The sequence below is a fragment of the Dermacentor albipictus genome, chromosome 7, assembly GCF_038994185.2.
Source record: "Dermacentor albipictus isolate Rhodes 1998 colony chromosome 7, USDA_Dalb.pri_finalv2, whole genome shotgun sequence".
Lineage (NCBI taxonomy): Eukaryota > Metazoa > Arthropoda > Arachnida > Ixodida > Ixodidae > Dermacentor > Dermacentor albipictus.
The window spans coordinates 122,691,172-122,711,355 of NC_091827.1; the positions used below are offsets into that span (position 1 = coordinate 122,691,172).

At 48.0% G+C, this 20,184-nt stretch overlaps 1 protein-coding gene across 4 annotated transcripts in view; it reads right to left on the reverse strand.

Annotated features, from left to right (window-relative positions):
* The window catches only part of LOC139047605 (probable chitinase 2), a 343,683-nt gene that overhangs the window by 251,167 nt on the left and 72,332 nt on the right, over nucleotides 1-20,184 (reverse strand). The window lies entirely within an intron of this gene.

A 20,184-nucleotide genomic window follows, 5' to 3' on the forward strand; every position in this document is an offset into this window, starting at 1 on the left:
CTCCTTTTTTTCCACCAATACTCTAAACGACTCTTGTATCTCAGCTGCTGACCAGCTGACTCTTCCGTCTAATTTAAATCCAAGCGCTTCTGGAAGCTGTACGTTATATACTGGTCTCGCTGGATGAATCCCTTCACATTGTATTAGGAAGGGCTGCGTGGCCTCCACATTTTTGCTGCAGCATACACATGCCTTATCTCATTGCGAATATTTGCTCCGGGATGTTTCTGTCCTTAGGCAACCAGTTTTACACTTAAATAGCAAGGCACTTCCCTTCGTGTTATCATAGAAATTTGCCCTGATAATTTCCTTTTTTTCCTCATTCTTGTAAATCTCCATGGTCATTTTAGTTTCCATTCTTTGAATCCAGTTCGCTGTCTGTTCCTCTTACTTTCCTTCTGATTGCTCCTGGTTGTCTATCTAAACTAACTACCCTGTACTTTGCTGCCAAAATTCTTGACCTCCTGCTGCATTGTGTCGACACTTTTTATGTACAGGTACTTGTGCACTCTTGCGCACTCATTAATTTTGACACATATTCCGCAGTTCTTCTTCAAAACTGATTTTGCTCTGCGCTTTGCTGACTTCAAACGAGGCCCAACTCATGTCCCATTACAGTCCCTCATTTGTGGTTTTGCCATGGGCTCCCAAGGCCAACTGAGCCACCGATGTTTTGTTAACTTCCAACCCCGGCAATATATCCGATTAAAGGCACAGAATGGCATTTGCGAACGTCAGCGCGGGCACGATAGCTTCTTTCCAGATTGCAGGCACGACCTCAGATATATTGTTGCCCTAAAGTGCTCTATGTTTCATTATTCCTGCATTGCGTTTCCCTTTTATTGTCAGATTGTCTTTGGTGGGTGCTTGAGTAAGTCTTTCCTTCGTTTATGTATACGCTGAAGTATTTATAGCGCTTGACAATAGGTACGACTTGCTGTTGAATCGACACCGTGTAGTTACTCATCACTTCATTAACGATCTTAATTACCGATTTCTCTGAGCTAAACTTGAGGCCTAGATTTGTTGATGCATTGCGGCACATGTTTGCGAGTGTCTGTAAACCTTTTTATTGTCGGCTAGTAGCAACATGTCGTCCGCATACATCACTCCAGGGAGTCTCGTTTGCTCCATTTGTCCGCAAAGCATGTATGATAAATCAAATCGTAATGGACTGCTTTTCAATTGTCTTTATATGCCCTTAACCACGTTTGTCAGCCATTCTCAGATCATGAAGAGCAGGTTGCTATTATCCCTCAAAAGAAAAGTATAACAGCTGCGTCTCACCAGTACTCACCTATGGCGTAGAAACCGGGAGGCTTCCGAAAAGGGTTCTACTTAAATTGAGGACGACGCAACGAGCTATGGAAAGAATAATGATCGGTGTAACGTTAAGGGTTAAAAAAAAGAGCAGATTGGGTGCGGGAACAAACGCGAGCTAATGACATGTTAGTTGAAATCAAGGAAAAGAAATAGACATGGGTAGGACATGTAATGAGGAGGGAAGATAGCCAATGGTCATTAAGGGTTACGGACTAAATTCCAAGAAAAGGGAAGCGTAGCAGGGGCAGCAGAGAGTTAGGTGGGCGGATGAGATTAAGAAGTTTGCAGGAACAATATGGCCACAATTAGCACATGACCGGGGTAGTTGGAGAAGTATCGGAGAGGCCTTTTTCCTGCAGTGGGCGTAGCCAAGCTGATGATGTTGATGAACATAAAGCGTGAAGAACAACGTAGTCAGAAAGCATCGTTGCTGCAAATCATGGTGAATTTCCAGCACTTCCTTACAATTATGGCCTTCCCATACAATTTTTACTCGGTTGTCTCTATATATCTCCCTCAGCAGCTCCACGAAATCGTCATCTATGCCCAAACCCTTCTGAGTCATCTATGCCTCCCTGCTTGAGAATATCCCATAACAGCCACCTTATACGTTCTCGTAGGCTCCCCTAATATTTAGGAATGCTATCCATAAGGAGAAATTCTGTACTACTGAAATATCCTTCCGCTGAGTTAGAACGAGAATGATATCTTCTACGCGCCTGCTTGGTCTGGACCCCCTCTGTAGTTCACCCAGCACATTGTTTGTTTCAACCCATTTCGTCTGTTCTAATGTTATGGCTTGCTTTGCCATTCTATATAGCATCTACGGAGGGACTGGCCTGTACGAGCTCGTCCTATTTTTATCACCTTTACATCTGTAGATGAGGTTAATCTTGCCTTCACGCCAAACCACTAGAATTTTCTTCGTTTTAATCACTTGTTCTGTGACATTAGTCCGCAGTGCCTCGCACTTTGGGCCGCGGTTTCGACTAGCTGTATTGGAATTTCATCGGGTCCTGCGGCGGTGTTATTAGGGACATTTTCCAGCTTTTTCCCAGCAAAAGTTTTCTGTGGAATATTTTTATCTGTCGGGCTTTTCCGTTGATGCTGGATCTGCTTGAGTCTGAGCCATGCTTTCTTTTGTGCCGAACTTAGCCCTAACAGCGTCTGTGATGTAGCGCGGCACATCGTCTCCTTAGAAGATGTTATCGTCTTCATCTCTTATAGCCGTCTGCAACTTTTTAGCCTGAGGTCCCAGTGTTCTTACATGGTCCCAGAATTCTTTTGGTGCGCGTTTGTCTTTTTCGCAAGGGTCATGCACCAACTGTTCACTCGCGTATATAATATTTTTCTAGCTCGAGCTCGCTCGCTACACTTTATTTCTCTGGGTAATTGTTCTATCTAAGGGTCACCTATTCTTCTGGTAATGCCAATTTTTAGCTTCTGAATTATCCCTAGACACCTGCTTACACTCATCTATGGCTTGCTTTAATATCCAGGGTTCGACGGAAACTCGTCTGGTCGGGAAAATTCATGGTGCGATATATCGAGCGCCGACCAGTCGTTCAAAAAGAAAAAAAGAAAAGATGTTTTGGCCCCACTATGGGAGCCTTGTTGAGTTTGTTTTATTTCCTTGTTCCAGTACACACGTGGTTTCCTCTTTCCAATCCAACAGACTTTTTCTTGTCTGTCTTTTCTACTGCGTAACATCTACCAGTTCCTTATATCCCTAGATTGTCGTAGGAAACGCCTACATTTTGTTCTTTATGTTTTTTTGCAATCTGTGTTGTTTTTCAGTCATCTTTAGAAATGCTGATGCTATTGGTTCGTGTTTTGCGTTAGTATACTGGCAAATTTGAAGGTCAAACGTTTATGATTCCTATCCAGGCTATCTTTTCCGCTATCATCTATCATCATTTGGTCTAGGCGTTCGCAGACAGTTTTTGAGACTAAGTCATATTCGATGCGTTACTGCCTATTTACGTACTGCCCGCTACTTGCAGGTGACACTTTTCGTCCGAGTTAACTGCTATAAGGTTTTCTTCATCACACAAATCCATCACTAGAGAATCGTTGTTCTCAGTATATCCGTCTAGATCATCCATGCGCGCGTTCATTTCTCGCACTAATATCACCGGGCCCATTTTCTTGAACTCAATATTATCGTTACTAATGCAATCAGTAAATTCCTTATCTTTATCTCTACTATCACTACCTGTGCATAGGTAAGCTACTCTAAGCCAGATCTGTTTGCCTTCCTATGTGCCGCTAATCTGTAAATGCTCCTTGAATATGTTTTAACCATTGCCACTTCATACATCACCTAATAAGCTTGCCTATCACCACCCGATACATAATTGTTAATAACAGGTGGCTAGTCCAAATCTCGTAGATGCCTTTTGCGCAAGGGGTACCTACTAATTGCTTTGTCATTTAGCTGCGTATCGATTTGTAGCCTTTTTTCCTGCTTGCGACCTCTCTGCATGTTTGTTGCAAATATTACCGTCATTATTCTGATCGTTTGTGCGTCTTTTCTTAATCGTGGTCCAATTCTGCCTTTTACTGGCATGTCGCTACATACAATACTTAAGTTTCCTCCCTGATTGCTTGGCGCCTGCCTAAAAAAGCTACAGCCCGCTCCGCGAACCGACGTTCAACCCGTGTTGCTATGCTTTCGCTAAAATGTGTCGCGTCACACAAAACGCCTTGATGGCTTTCTCGGTGCACTTCACGGTTCATGTTAGTGGCCGTAAAATTAATTGTCTTATGTAGCATCAAAATTTCCCCGTTTACTGCAAGCACTGCCCTTTCAAATGTCTACCCCTGCCTCAGTATTCTGAACTTCGCCCTCTAGTGGCACTGCCGAAAAGACCTTGCGTGGCTTTTGACACGAGAAATCTGGCGCTCACGTGCCTCCAAACACTGACAATTGTTCCCTCGCTTGCCACACAATCATTGGCGCGAACTCGGTGATCCAAGTTGCCGAGGCGTACATCGAAGAGTGGTACATACGCAGTGGCGCAGCTCGCTAATGCGTTTGACGTAAAAGGCCTTCATTGAGAAATGGAAGATACCCAGCGGAAATGGAAATCGAAGATATCCAGCGCATCCGTGTTGCATCCTGCTCATGCAGGTTAGTGACCACGAGGAACTTTTGTGACGTAGGCTTGATTCTGCTGAGACTTGGAGAAGCTTAAGGGATCGTTTTCGCCATTGTAGAGCGCCACACGCCCAGTGCCACTACCTAGGTACCCTAGTTGGCGCCAAACGCGTTCATTAAACACTGGAACACACCTACTGTCACATAGCCAATAACCCACGCTAGCCTCAAAGAGGTCTCTTGAAGGCCAGCACAGACTGCATGACACATGCCTAGCGCTCCGAGTGGGCACCAGTTAGTTTCTTCGAACCGACCAGTCCCGAATCTGCAGTGTCCCGTGTCGGCACGAGGGATCGAATCGGATCGGAAAACATTTATTGGGCTCTAGAAAAGAGATCTTGGCGGCTTCAGACGGCGTCTTCCATCTTCTGATGGATTCTTCTGTCTGCAATCACAGGGTTGGTGCCCTAGTCCAAGGCTCCACTGAGTATGGCCAACCCGCGAGCTCGCTCTACTAGGCGCTTTTGGCCGTTCAAGCTTACGCTGGAAAGCATACCCTCCCACTGTTCCGCACTCGGGTTTTTAATTTTATAGATAGTTGGGGACTCAATATTTTGACAGGCCATGGGCACTTAGCCTCATATTGTGTAGGGAAAATTTTATTCAGAAGGTTTAGATTCGGGAAAGTACCCGTCTGCAGTTGTCGCCATGCAACAGCATCCTCTCTGCTTAGATCCTTATCCGGGGGTGGGTACTTCAGTCTGACCCCTTTATAATAATTTAGTATATCTGAGTAGCCCATGGGTACTGACTCGGGTTCCTCAAGGCTGGATGTGTCGGACGCCCGGTTGGTATGCCCTCGAGCTATCCTATCCGCCTCTTGGTTCCCTGTTATGCCAGTGTGCCCTGGTACCCAGATTATGGTATGGTGAACTTTGTTTCCCGGGTCGCATGAGCAGAGTATATGGCGTGCTTTGCGCCCAATTCTGCCGTTTGTATAATTACGGCATGCTGCTTGAGAGTCTGTTATTATTGTTAGGGACCTGCCAGATCGATAGCCCTCCAGTGCTGCCAGAGCCACAGCTGCCTCTTCGGCTTCGACTACCGTGCAGTCCTGTAGTGATGCGCTGGTGATCTCCTTGAGGTCCGAATTAACCACCGACGCCACTGCTCTGCTGTTGTGTTTTCCGTCTCTGACGAACGTTGCCGCGTCCGTATACCTTGTGTTGTCCTTGTTCGCCAAGGTTCTCTGCACGTACTCCGCTCTTGCTTCTCTACGCGCCTTGTGCAGGTTCCGGTCCATATTCTTGGGTATCGGTGCGACTCGCAGTGTACTGCGATACTTGTCCGGAATGGCCTCGGTACGCTCGATCTCTTGGATCATGTTGCCGCCGCCATATCTTCGCAGGAGCACCCTTGCCGTGGGGGTCTGCATCAACCTACGTGCCTGAGAGCATAGTAGTGCTTCTCTTAGTTCACTGAAGGTATTGTGCAGTCCCAGGGCTAGCAGTTTCTCGGTTGATGTGCGCTGTGGCAGGTGAAGCGCAGTTTTGTACGCCTTTCGCAGTATGGCGTCCGCTTGTTCTTCTTCTTGCTTGATGCATTTGTGGTAGGGAAGGCTATACACCACTCTGCTAACCACGAGGCTCGTGACTAGCCTAAGTGTGTCGCTCTCCTTCATACCGTGTCTCTTGCTAGATACTCTGTTGATCATACGGGCTACCTGCATGGTGGCAGTCTTCAGCAGTGTCAGAGTATGATTGCACCGTTGATTGGATTGAAGCCACATCCCCAGGATCCGAATGGTGGTCTTCTCCGGAATGTGTTGTCCCGCGAGGTATACTTTGAGGCTGAGCTCATCGCTTGTAGGGACCGTTCGATTTTGTTTGCCTCGCCACACCCTTAGGAGCTCGGACTTCGTCGAGTAGCTGAGGCCCCTGGCCCTAACGTAGGTTTCTACGCAGGTGGCCGCTTTTTGCAGGCACTCTTCTTTTTCGCTGAGCGATCCCCGGTTGACCCGTACCGTGATGCCGTCAGTGTAAATGTAAATGGCGTGCCGTATGCCTTCAAGTTGTTCGAGTTGTCTTGCTAGCCCGATCATTGCGACGTTGAAGAGGATGGGGGAGATTACCGACCCTTGAGGAGTTCCCTTGTTTGGGGTGCGAAATTTCTCTGATCTGACTGCTCCCAGGCCGATTGTTGCTGTCCGGTTAGAGAGGAAGGCCTTGACGTAGCCATGAATCCTTCTGCCACAGTTCAGGCTATCCATTCCTGTGAGTATGGCTTCGTGGCTGACATTGTCGAAGGCTCCTTTAATGTCCAGTGCCATGATGACGTGTTCGCTGTTTCGTGGGACGTTGCTGAGCACCTCCTCCTTGAGCTGGAGGAGCACGTCTTGCGTCGATAATTTAGTGCGGAATCCAAACATGCTGGTGGGGTACAGCTCGTTGTCCTCCACATAATTGTGTAGCCTCATTGTAACCACCCGCTCGTACAGCTTGCCTAAGCATGACGTGAGAGAGATTGGTCTAAGATTTTCTACTTGCAGTTTTTTGCCAGGTTTTGGAATCATCACTACCTCCGAATGCTTCCACTCTTCGGGTACTGTCTCCTCCGCCCAGTGCTTGTTGAGATAGTCAGTAAGTTCGACTACCAGCTCATCACTCAGGTTGCGAATCAGCGCGTTTTTTATCTTGTCTGCGCCTGCAGCCGTATTCCTAGTGGTATTTCTTATTGCTGCGTATACTTCCTCTTTGGTTATAGGCCTGTCCAGATCAGAATTTTCTTTCCCCTTGTAGCACTCCGTGTAAGCTGCTGGGTCACCGTCCCCGAAGCACTTGTGCCTTACTCTTTCCATGAGCTCATACTCTGAGCCCTGAAACTGGTGAACCAGCCTCTGCATGGCCTTGTTGTTCTCCGACTTGGTTTTAGTCGGGTCCAGGAGTGCTTTGAGTATGCTCCATGTTCGAGCGGTACTCAGGGTTCCGCTTAAGGAATTGCTAAATTGCTGCCAATTTGCTCTCGCCAATTGTTCCGCATACTCTTCTGTCTTTTGCGTAATTTCCGCAATCTTCAGCTTTAGCTTCCTATCAAACTTCTGTCTCTTCCACCTTTTGGTCAGGCTCCGTCTTGCCTCCCATAGCCGAAGCAGTCTAGAGTCAACCTCCGGTATTTGCTCTGTGCGGTCGATCTCCTTGGTGTACTCGCTTTGCCTTTCCTTCAGCATATTCCCCCATTCCTCGATTGACAGTATCGCGCCCAGCGGATGTCCATCACAGGCTTGTCTAAAGGCATCCCAATCCGTTATTTTTGCTGTACCTATCCGACGCTTTACGTGAGCCATTCCAATTTGCGTCTTGATGATGTAATGATCACTACCCAGGCTTTCCAGCATATTTTCCCAGACCGCCTGTCTCGCTTTTCTTACGAAGGTGAGGTCAGGGCTGGTGTCCTCCTGGACGCTGTTTCCCATCCTGGTGGGGACCTCTGGGTCCGTTAAGAGTTGGCAGTTTATGTTGTCAGCCGCCTCCTTGACTGTCGTACCCTTTTTATCGGTGGTCTTGTATCCCCAGCTAGGATCCTTGGCGTTGAAGTCTCCAACGATTACGAGCGTGTTGTTTTTAGCCAACCTGCTCACACCGTGGAAAAGGTGCGTGAATTTGCCCTTGTTCTGCTTTGGAGGACTGTATACGTTTACAATAAAAGTACTTCCCCCGTTCTTCTTTTTCGGTATAATTTCGGTAATCTCATGATCTATGTCTGTGTCAGCAATCTTGTCGTGTGCTATGGCGGCAAGGGTGTTGCTGATCAGAATGGCTGTTCGACCAGTGACCTCATTTACTTCGCATGTATACCCCTGTAATTTTGGCGTGAAGCCCCAGGTCTCTTGCAGAGCAATGACGTCGGGCGGAATTAACTGCTTGTTGATGAACTGTTGTAATTGTCCTTGTTTTCTTCGGTAGCCTCTGCAATTCCACTGCCAGCTTTCAAGTTTTTCGTTTTTGCCATTTCCTTTATTGGGTCTGGCCATGATTAGTTATCTGAATACAGGCCTAATGTTGGACGTCGCTGGTCAAATTTGTCTTTGACCCCTTGTGTTCTTGTTTACGCATGTTGCGTATGTCTGTGTTTTGCATCTCTATTCGTTGCTCTATTACGTTGAATTTCTGTCTCATCTCTGCCATGAACTTGACAAAGTATTCTGGTGCTTCTGATGCCTGTTCTTGTGGATGCGATGGCCTGTGAGCGGCTCCCGATTGGAGGTCCCTAACTGCTCTCATTAGCTCTTCAATCTTCTTATCCTGCTCCTCTACCTTCTGTCTGAGGACCCTATTTTCTTTTTCTAACTGAGTCTCGTGTGTACTGATGTTATTTCGACTATTGTTACCCGAGTGCGGAACAAGTGATTTGGGAGGGCCTGCATCCCAGCTCACCTTGCCGTTGTTAATGTTGTTGTTGGGCTTCTGCTTCTTCTGGTGCCGCTGCTGCTGCGGCTGTTGCTTGCCTCCCTTGATGCCTTGGGACGACTGGGGAGCGTTGGTCCGTGATCGGCTTCGTGAACGGTTCCGTGAACGGCTCCGCGAACTCCCCCTCCGCTCCTGGCTCTGGTTCCGGGATTGGCTATGGTCGCCCTCTGAGCTGAGCCATCTCTTCCGATGCTGCTGCTGCTGCTGCTGCTGCTGCTGCTGCTGCTGTTGCCCGCTCCGGCTCTTTTGGCGGCTTTGCCGCCCGCCATAGGCCGGCCCGCGAAGCTCCTTGAACTGCTTCAGGCGCTCCTTGCAGTCCCTGGACCCGGTGGCATGGTCGCCTCCACATACCAGGCACTTTGGCTGGCATTGATGTCCTTCCGGCGGGTTCCGTGCTCCACACTGCCTGCAGGCCTTGGCGTCCGGCGTCGGACATACGTCAGATCTGTGGCCTTGTTGTCCGCAGTTGTAGCACACTTGCCTCGTCGGTCGGTATGGGTGGAATTTGTATTCGCCTCCCCACCAATTGACCATCCTGGGAATGAAGGGTCCGTCGAAGGTTGTGAGGGCTGTCTTCGACTTCCCCAGCATTCTGGCCCCCAGTATGGTTACACCCTGGGTGCGAAGTGTCATGTTTTCCATCAATTCTTCTTCCGTGGTCCCGGCGTCTATCCCGTGGATCACGGCACGCTTGCAATCTTCAGGTGTCGCTACGTAGGTGTTGACTTGAAAGGAGCGTCCTCCGAAACTCAAGCTGGTGATTCCTCGAATTATCTTCGCGGTCTCGTCGCTTGGTGTGCTCGCTATTATGAAGTTGGGGCCTAGTCGCAATCTGATGATAAAGTCCTTGCCATCTCTAATCTTGTTTCCGCAGGCCGCACCGATGGCTTTCGCTACATCGGCTCCTTGTAGTGCCTTCACTGGCAATCCATCCTTCGGTCTAATAATAATCTTCGCGTCATTTTTCGGGAGCGGTGGCGCCCTTTGCCTAGGCCGCTGCGTTGCTCTCCCTCCGATTGAGTTTGGTGCGCTCGCGCTTTCCACGCAGGCAGCTGCGCCACTCGTTGTGACGGCACTCGCCGGCGCCATCTTGCCATTGTTTGCCCCTGCCTAGGGCTCTCCGTTCTTCAAAATGGCGGCGTTCCGTAAACCGCGTTTTTGGGCCTTAATTTGGCGCTTGGTCAGGAAGAGTGTCCAATCGTACTCACTCCTCGGATGATTTGTTGGGTCCGCTGCTTCATGAAGCATAAAGGCGCCTTCATAGTCGTCGGTTTCCGCTGCCTCTAGGTCGGAGGTGGCCTCGAGGTGGTCGGCTTCCATATCTTGAGCTTCGAGCGGATTTTCGGCGACTCCGCTCAGTGTTGATTCAGAATTCGGCAAATTCGTGTGGCGGAGACCGATTTCAGGCTGCGTCGATGCCATGGTGCCGGTCTTGCTGCCCGCAAGCGCCGTCAAAGCCCTGGACCTAGCATCATGCCCAACGCCTGCGCTCCGCTCGGCCACGCGAGAGGCCTGAAAAGTCCGATAAAAACCCGAAAAACGGGCCTATCGGCTTGAAACCGGTATCCAGGTGGTCGGAAACTTGAGCGGTATCAGACACAACCAGTGGTTGATGGCTCGCTGATGGGTAGCGGTCCGAATAGGTCGAAAATGCGGAGCCCATGCAACGCACGGCCAGCGTCTCACGAACTTCTTCCCCCCGCACGAGGGAGGTTCGTTGAGCAGCCGCGTATATTTAGACATTAGCATATAGTCAGCGACCCAAGTTGGTCCGATGGTTGGTTTCGAACCGTGCTACTTCAGCGCAGCCGCCCGATGCGCTACTCATTCAACCACGGAACACTGTAGGGGATGGGGTACGGACTCCGGGATGGAAACCACAAAACTTGGGAGGATTTATTCTACATTATATACAGGGGACGAGAGCGTCCAGTAACAGTCGTACAGACATTACGGGCCGGCAGCAACTCGGACGCTGCGGCCCGCGGCAAGAAGTTCGAGAGAGTTGAAACAGGGAATCAGGGCATGTCCCAGAATCCTCAGGTCTCTCTGAAAGGCTTCTTATAAGCCCTTCGAGCACTGCAAGTCACGTCATGTTTGACCAATGGGAGAGTCCACTCCGATGACGCCACTTGCAGCCAATGGTAGGCGCCCGTGTCGCGGGGCACACCTGTCGGGGCTCTCTGCGGTCTTGCCACGCAGACTGGCAATCCACTTGTAGGCTGGAGAAGGAGCGGGGGGGGGGGCGCTCGTGCACCTGCTTCATTGTCGGATGCCCACCTGCTAATCCCGTGACTCGGATCCGCAGCGGTGGCGAATGCCTTCTTCAAAGGCGAAGGGGGACGATTTAGCTCCATTGTCCCAGGGCCCCTTCTAATCCCGGCGGGACACGACCTGGGGGTCGCAAACTTGTTTGCACGTGTCGTCTCTGGAATGCGCTTTCCTGCTTCTGCATTCCTCAATTAGCTGTGCTGCAATCCGATGTGGTTTGGGGAACTCGAAGTAATCGCAGGAAACAGCTCCATATCTAACAGCTCGTCCTCGCCCCGGTAGTTGTGAATGGCCGGTGAACTCAATTCGCTGGCCATGAGGAACGCTGATAGAAGCTGCAGGGTACTGGGGTTGAGCCACGTTTGACGAACTTCGGGATCCTTGGCCCTGGAGAACAGACGTCAAACAAACAAAACAACACAGCGCTGCCCCACGTGTAAGCGCAGGCTCTTCACCCCTGACTCGCCAGGCTATTACTGAGTCAAAATGAACCCTGATCTTTTATTTCCCCAATTTTGACAAAACAGTTCCAACCACCCTTCCAAACAGCTATCCATTTCTCCTCGATTGCCCACAAGACCAGACTACTATTGTTGTTGCAAAACAAAAGGGTCGTTGACGATGCAAACAACAAATGAAAACAGCCGAACATAACATAAGTGGCCTAACTACACGAACAGCATGTTTCCAATCTATCGCAGTGGCGTACTTATCACACGTAATGGTGCCACTGAACAATCTGGTCAACCTCACAAGTACGTAATCACAAGCCCACTAGCCTTGTGGTCACTAAACAAAACGCGTACTTGCGTTGTAGGCAAACTTTTCATTCACGCTTACTCACGTTTCTTTCCCTGAAGGTCCTACAGGACACGTGACATAAACGAACAATTAAACTCGCGGGACTTACACACTCCGCAGAACTCTTAAAATGATGCGTCTTCTACTAACTCTTTCCACGCACGTTCACTAAAGAAGTCAGAATACACGGCTGCCCTCACACACACACTAGCAACCCAGTCATAAAGTCTGCTTCCTTCCGTCCACACAGGACACGCGCTAATGGAACTAAGAACGCTTCTCCGTGCAAATCATGCACTCACTCAAATCTACGCGCTTAACCTTACAAAATTCAAAAACGCTTAAAAAGAAAGAAGGTTAAATAACACACACGCGCGTTACGATAGGCCTCGCAACAAGAACCTTGACCCTCAGGTTACTCAAACACACAAAAAAAAGCCTATCCACTTATTAATGAGCATCTCGCGAGACTACACGTTTACTTAAAACGCATCTTTCAAATCTCGAGCTTCTCAAATGAAAACACGAACAAAGCTCATATCTTTACATATTGAAAGAAAACCTAGTCTCAAATCGCGAAAACTTTCCGATGCTCAAAAATAAAAAACAAAACAACTCGCTTCATTTCTACGGAAGCTCTCCTGGCCTCCTTTTCCGAACGCTTACGACTGACTCATACTTTCAGCCTGACCCGCGGTGGGCGAAGTTTCAAAGCTACTCTGGCTGCCGAGAGACAACAAAAGGGCTGACTAACTATCAGCTCCCCCAAGACGTTACGGTCTCCTGCCAATTTGCGTCCTCGCGCCCTGCTTTCAACACAAACCCGATTGACCGCGTCGCTTCTCCCCACCTGGTCTCGTCCTGCCACCTTGCGTTTCTTCGAACTGCACGCTGAGCTTTGAAAAGAACTACGGAACGACGAGGAGATTAACTGCCCCGTGCCCTTTGTCCGCGTCCGTGCAGGACATTCTTCGCGGTCCCCCTTTGACCTGTGGCTCGAACGTTTAGGATGCGTCAACATCGTCAGTGACGACCGCACCTTTCTTCTCCTCGCGCCCTGCCCATTTGGGTTTCTCGCCATTTTTGGCGGCGCTACATTATTTAACGACTTTCGGTCTTTACTGCGCTTCTTTTTACGGCGCTTTCTCTTTGCACTCGCCTTCATGTCGCCTTCTCGTGCCTCGTGCTGGCCGGTAGACGTTTCGTCGGCCCGGATCGGTCTCTTACCCGCACAGTCTGAGTGATTTACATTTAAATCTACTCTCGCTCTGCCTCGACTGGCGGACAGCTCAACCGACTCTGGCACAATGCAGCAGGCTTTACTCGAGTAAGACAACTCGCACTCTTGCGAACTGCCCTCTGCTACATTGCCCAGCTCACGCTGTGCATCGGCACACAGCCCGTCGGTATCGATCGCTGTCTCACGCGCACAGTCCGAATGATTATCAACTGAATCATCCCTCTCTAGGCTATCTAGACTGGCGGAGAGCCGCACCGATCCCTGAACAATGCAGTTGTTCTCACGTGGACTACGGAGCTCGCCATCCTGAGAATTACCCTCAACTGCACCGCTCAGCTCGCACTTCACTTCTGCACGCACATCTGACATGACATGGGTGCTCGCGTCTGTCGCGTCAACAGTACCCTTTCCTTCGCTAGCAACCTCGCTAACATTACCAGCGACGCACACGCTCGGTAACTGTGCCAATTTGTTCGCAGCTGGCCTAGCTGTCTCTACAGTCATCTGTTGGCACAGCACCTCGTCGCTCTCCCTACGGCCTTTAACGGCCTCTATTGCCACTAAGGCATCGTTAGCAGCTAGCGTTTTCCCTTCACTTATGAATCGGCAGCCAATCTCACAGGCACTACTCTTTTCGTCGGCTTCTGGCGAAAATCTGCTCGATGCTGCCTCATTCTTTCGCTCTGTACTACCTACAGAATTCTCAGACAGCCGTTGTCTCTGTGCCAATAACTGATCACAATACTGTAGCTCTTTGATCAGTGCTGCCTTCTCTCTCTCATACTTTTCCTCTCGCTCACGTTCGCGTGCCTTCTCACGTTCGTGACGCTGACACCTAAGAGTAAGTTCTTGAAGCTCCTGCTTCCGTTCATTCTCGCGTTCTTCACGCTGACGCTCACTCCTAAGCTCACGACGCTCTCGCAAACGTACACGACGCACACGCTCCCGTGGCTCCTGTATCACCTCCCAAGCAAGCTCAATGCTTTTGTCATCATTGCCACTATCGTTAATCGCCTTTATGATAGCTGGCGTTTCCATCCGTTCGTCCGCCTCAACTCCCAAATCGTCGCACACCAACAACAAATCTAACCTCGTCAACCTTCTAAGATCCATGGCAGCTGCCCCGACAGGTGGTTAAAACTGTTTTCCTTAATTAATTTGTGCAAACACACAATGCAACAAACTCCCGATTCCCAGAACTATCAAAATTGAACACACAACCTTTGAGTCTGGCGAATCATAAGGAAAAAAAACCACGCGCTCACTTACGGTTACAGCACCCTGCCATCCGGTTCATTCGTCCGCTGTTGCCGGTTCCTCCGGACTCCCTGGGTCGAAGGCTCGCTCCTTCTTCGCTACTCCCAGTTTCTTCGGACCTCTTTCGACGAAGGCTCTCTCTTCGTCGCTCTTCCCGGTTCCTTAGGATCTCTCTTGACGAAGGTTTATCCGTAGCGCTGCCACCAGCTGATGCATTCGGAGGCGATCCTACCGCTGCCAACCAGATGTAGGGTTTGGAGGACGGGACGTCGGGATGGAAACCACAAACTTGGGAGGATTTATTTACATATTATACAGGAGAGGTGAGCGTCAGGTAGCAGTCGTACAGACATTACGGGCCGGCAGCAACTCGGACGCTGCGGCCCGCGGCAAGAAGTTCGAGAGAGTTGAAACAGGGAATCAGGGCATGTCCCAGAATCCTCAGGTCTCTCTGAAAGGCTTCTTATAAGCCCTTCGAGCACTGCAAGTCACGTCATGTTTGACCAATGGGAGAGTCCACTCCGATGACGCCACTTGCAGCCAATGGTAGGCGCCCGTGTCGCGGGGCACACCTGTCGGGGCTCTCTGCGGTCTTGCCACGCAGACTGGCAATCCACTTGTAGGCTGGAGAAGGAGCGGGGGGGGGGGCGCTCGTGCACCTGCTTCATTGTCGGATGCCCACCTGCTAATCCCGTGACTCGGATCCGCAGCGGTGGCGAATGCCTTCTTCAAAGGCGAAGGGGGACGATTTAGCTCCATTGTCCCAGGGCCCCTTCTAATCCCGGCGGGACACGACCTGGGGGTCGCAAACTTGTTTGCACGTGTCGTCTCTGGAATGCGCTTTCCTGCTTCTGCATTCCTCAATTAGCTGTGCTGCAATCCGATGTGGTTTGGGGAACTCGAAGTAATCGCAGGAAACAGCTCCATATCTAACAACACCCAGTGACCCACGTAGGCGGAAAAATGATTAGTTACAAATGTACATAGATAGATAGATAGATAGATAGATAGATAGATAGATAGATAGATAGATAGATAGATAGATAGATAGATAGATAGATAGATAGATAGATAGATAGATAGATACATAGATAGATAGATAGATAGATAGATAGATAGATAGATAGATAGATAGATAGATAGGCAGACAGATAGATAGATAGATAGATAGATAGATAGATAGATAGATAGATAGATAGATAGATAGATAGATAGATAGATAGATAGATAGATAGATAGATAGATAGATAGATAGATAGATAGATAGATAGATAGATAGATAGATAGGCAGACAGATATATAGATATAGATAGATAGATAGATAAATAGATAGATAGATAGATAGATAGATAGATAGATAGATAGATAGATAGATAGATAGATAGATAGATAGATAGATAGATAGATAGATAGATAGATAGATAGATAGATAGATAGATAGATAGATAGATAGATAGATAGATAGATAGATAGATAGATAGATAGATAGATAGATAGATAGTGCATGAAGTAGCCTTAGAGATCAAACGCATTAAACCTACCGAGAAATGGCTTTTCTGATAGTTCGCTTGCCAAAGCTGGCTGCATGTCAACGTCCTCTCCATGTGTTCGGCTGTTTTGCAGAGCGAGGTCACGAAAACCTACTGCATGTGGTTATGTGACGATCACGTGTCTTGCCGACTGGTTTTCCTTCATTAGTATCGGGCAATGTCCCCCCCTAGTGTTTTGTTTCCTTCACGAACCCGTATGCTCTTGCACTCACCGCAAAGTGGAGTGCTATTCAAGGCACTGTTGGATTGGGCCATATTGTCGCATTCCAAATATTGTTGGCTCCAAATGACTGACGTGGTTGCTAGGGCCTCTTTGATTGGCTCAATGCATCACCATTGCGGAATTATACAATGTGGCGCAATTTGACAAGTTCCAGATGAAGCACCCTTATGTTCTCGGCGTTTCACGGTCATCTCCGGGCTACTTTCATTACTGCAATTTATTAGTGTGTTATGGACGCAAGGATAAAAACTGTTTAAAATCGTGGATAATGCGTGCGTCGCAAATAAATTTATTATTTTTATTATGAGTAGTTTTTATTTATTTCAGAATACTGCCGGCTTCCATTTGGAAGCCCAGGCAGTAGTGGTACGAACATCACGTGATTTCAAACTTTTTCGTCAAGGGGATAAAAAAAATTTAAAAAAACCCTAATAGGCAAAATAAACATATGCAAATACACAAAAGAAATACGATGATGCCGTCACATTGCTGCCAAAAGGAAAGGCGTAATAAAAGAGTCATCAGAATATGTAACAAGCAAAGGTACAATGAATGCGTGACATTACAAGCACGTCTGTATTACAGGTGAGAAGAAATCTGGAGTGGCTGAGTTGACCACGCTTTGCGGAAGAGCGTTCCATTCGCGAATTGTCTTGGGCAGGAAGGAATAAAGATATGCGTTTGTTCTAGCACGCGGCAATAATATTGTTTGATTGTGCTTACCTCTGGTCAGTCACGATTTGTTAAATTGCACGTAGTTGCCAAATCTCATTTTAGTGTGGTTGTTAACTATGTTATACATTGCTTGTAGACGGTGCATTTTGCGACGAGTTTCTCGTGTCTGGAGCCCAGATCGCAACCTTAAAGAGGTGACTGAAATGCGCCAATTGTAAGCATTGTAGATAAATCTAAGAGCTTTTTATGCGAAGCAAACTAGCCGCACAACCACGCTCTTCCTTGCTGCGCCGCGCGCGGCCGCGTAGCTACCATATGACGTCATAACAGCTGCAAAAGCGGAGGCTCAACTCGTGCGCTCATTTGCGGCCGCGTAGCTACATAGCCGGGTCTCAGCTCGTGCGCTCGCCTGCATGAGTTGTTTCTTTGTCTAGCCGAACCAAATATAGCCAAGCAACCGCAGTTCACCAGGCTAAACAGTGGTTCAGCAACTAAAATAAAGGCTAGTATGCTTCGCATCCTGGGCTTAACCTTAGCTAAGCCACAACCATTTTTCTTGTACTCTTCCCAGGTAGCACATAAGAGATACGTAACGTTTTCGTAGCGTTTATCCAAGACGATAAAAACGGGTTAAAGAAGACACGAATGAGAGAACTTCGGCGGGAAAACGTCGTATATCTCTGCTAATGTCCGGCTTAATTACTTTCTTGAGACGATCTAGAACAGGTCTGCAAGACGTATTCGAAAAGCTGGTCTAGAAATAGGATTGGGAAAGACACAAGTAATCCCTTTGCCAAAACTATTCGTAACCAATTTCTAAACGTTTTTAGGAGGTTATCAAAAAGCTGGTCTAGAAGTGGTCTTGAAAGGTTTACGATCATCTGAAGCTAATTTTCGCGAGTGACGGGCGCGATCAGACATCGTTGTTCAAAACACGCGTTTAGTTTCGGCTCACGCGACTGGCCTATGCCGCGCAGACGTCGTCAGCCGCACCCGTCGGCACGGCCTAGGCCAATCGCGTGAGGTGAAACTGATCGGGCGTTTCGAACAACGATCTCCAATCGCGCCCCAGATGAGTAGAAGCGTCGTGTTGACTGTAAGAGCCATGGCGCAGTGCCAAGCACTGTTCCCCGCATAGCCGGCGTATCCTCTACCAAGTCCCACGAAAATAAGCCTGTTAGGAATAATGAATCCTTAATACCACCTTTAGTAAGCTACGATGCTTACAACCAAAATGGGAATGACATCCTGCAAAGAACAAATGGTCACGACTTGGCAGGCGGCAAGACCAAGCCCTTCGTGCCAAAAGTGAATGAAATGAGAACATTGTGACTAAGCAAAAACACTTTATTAAAATGTAATGCTTATGCAAGCTTCGAATAAACTGTGTGAGAAATGCAAATAGAAGTAAAAGTACATCAACAATGACAAAAGTCGCAGAAATTTAAGGATTCGTAATGAACTCGAAAGTGAACATTCACTAACACATAAACAAAATTCCAAGTACACATACAAAAATGAATAGAAGAACCTGGAGTGTACTAAAGTTTCTCATTTATCATAGTAAAGAGCACGTGCTATTAGATGGACTAGAGTTATGCAGAAGTGACATTCGGAGCGAATGGAAGTAGACTGAAAAATGCAAGAGTATGAGTCGGATGGTAACTGCCTCCAAGCAATGTTAACAATCAGCTAGAAGCTTGAAAAGAGCACAAAAAGAAATACCACCGCATACCATCATAAAATAATCCTGTGACAGAAATAAAAAAATGGGAACAATGCAAAATGGGAAATATCGCCTTTAGGATATATCAAAGAAGGTAATGGCGAGAAAAATAACCATACAACAAAAAAGCAATAAAGTGAAATTAGTACAGAATACTTAAACGGGGGATTCAGTGTAACATGTGAACACTACTGCAGTACAGCGAACGATGAGACAGTAATGCTGCATCTTGCCACTCCAGAACGTGAGAAATGAATATGCAAGCCTCATATTAGTAACTTACATAAACATGGAAATAAACTGGAACGCACTGGAAGCTGCATTTGTGTAACAAAGGAAGCAATGCTCGTAATAAATAGTAAGTGTTTTATCTAAAAAACCCTGTACAAGAGGCAATGTTGTACCTCTCTGGCAAAGACAAAGTTGCAACGAATAATTTGCAAACCAGCAAATACATTAATTAGCACACTGACATGTCACACTTTGCGTACATCTTCAGTCTCCTAAAGTAAAAAAAAAGCACTCTGAATGAGAAAAACGTTTAACACATGTAGCCCAGAGCAAATTCTTTGCCAGTTCACCCACACTTTCACATCCAAAAACATTTGCCACAAAGTCCAGGCATAGTTCCACTGATGTTTACCAATTCACCCCCACTTTCACGTCCAAAAATATTTGGCACACAGTCGAGGCAGAGCTTCATAGATAAACAGCTTGAGCGCACCCTACTGATTATTCTGCAGTCCCGCTGGAAATAGAACTGCCGCACAAGCTGGTAGTGGTTTAAATGTAGACACACTTGCTGCCCTGGACAGGTATGCTCAGATATCTGCACTGGTGCTCCGTTTTGTGAAGTAGACACATTGATGCACTACGCTGGTAGTTGAAATGTTTTGAATGCACAAGTATTGGCTTCACCAGAAAGACTTGCCCACATACCACCACTGGCATATATATGCACTTGCTCTTCACTCAGTAGCATTGAACTTAAAGTGTTCCCTATGTGGGAGCCATGTGTAAAACCGGCGTCACGCGACCACTCTCGATCGCCATCACGCCCGATCCGGATCGAAATTATCGATGCGACTGGCTCACTGCCGTAGCTTGCGCAAAAGAGCCAATCACGACCGAGAAATTCGATTTGTAACGGATTGGATAGCGGTTAAAAGAGCCCCGTGTGAAAACGGTATCAAATAATGCACAGGCGTACGCTAGGAAAATGTGTTGCACAAGGACAAAGAACTGCGGCATGCCCTGCTGTGCGAAGCGCGCGAACAGAACACATATAAAAAAAAACCGCGCGAGCGCTTCGCTTACTCCACGCGCACACATTGCACCCGCACGAACTCGGCAGGCCGCCGACTAATTAAAGCGCGAAGGGCGCACAGCGTACATTCCGACACATGTCCCAAACGGCAAACAATGGTACTACCTGAAGCATACTCGACTCACGTGCGCAGTATCCACAAGCGAGTTATGCAGCGTACATGCTGTATCCATTCGCCAAGTAGTAAAATTGATAACAAGCACAAAGCTACAAGGGACTCAATAC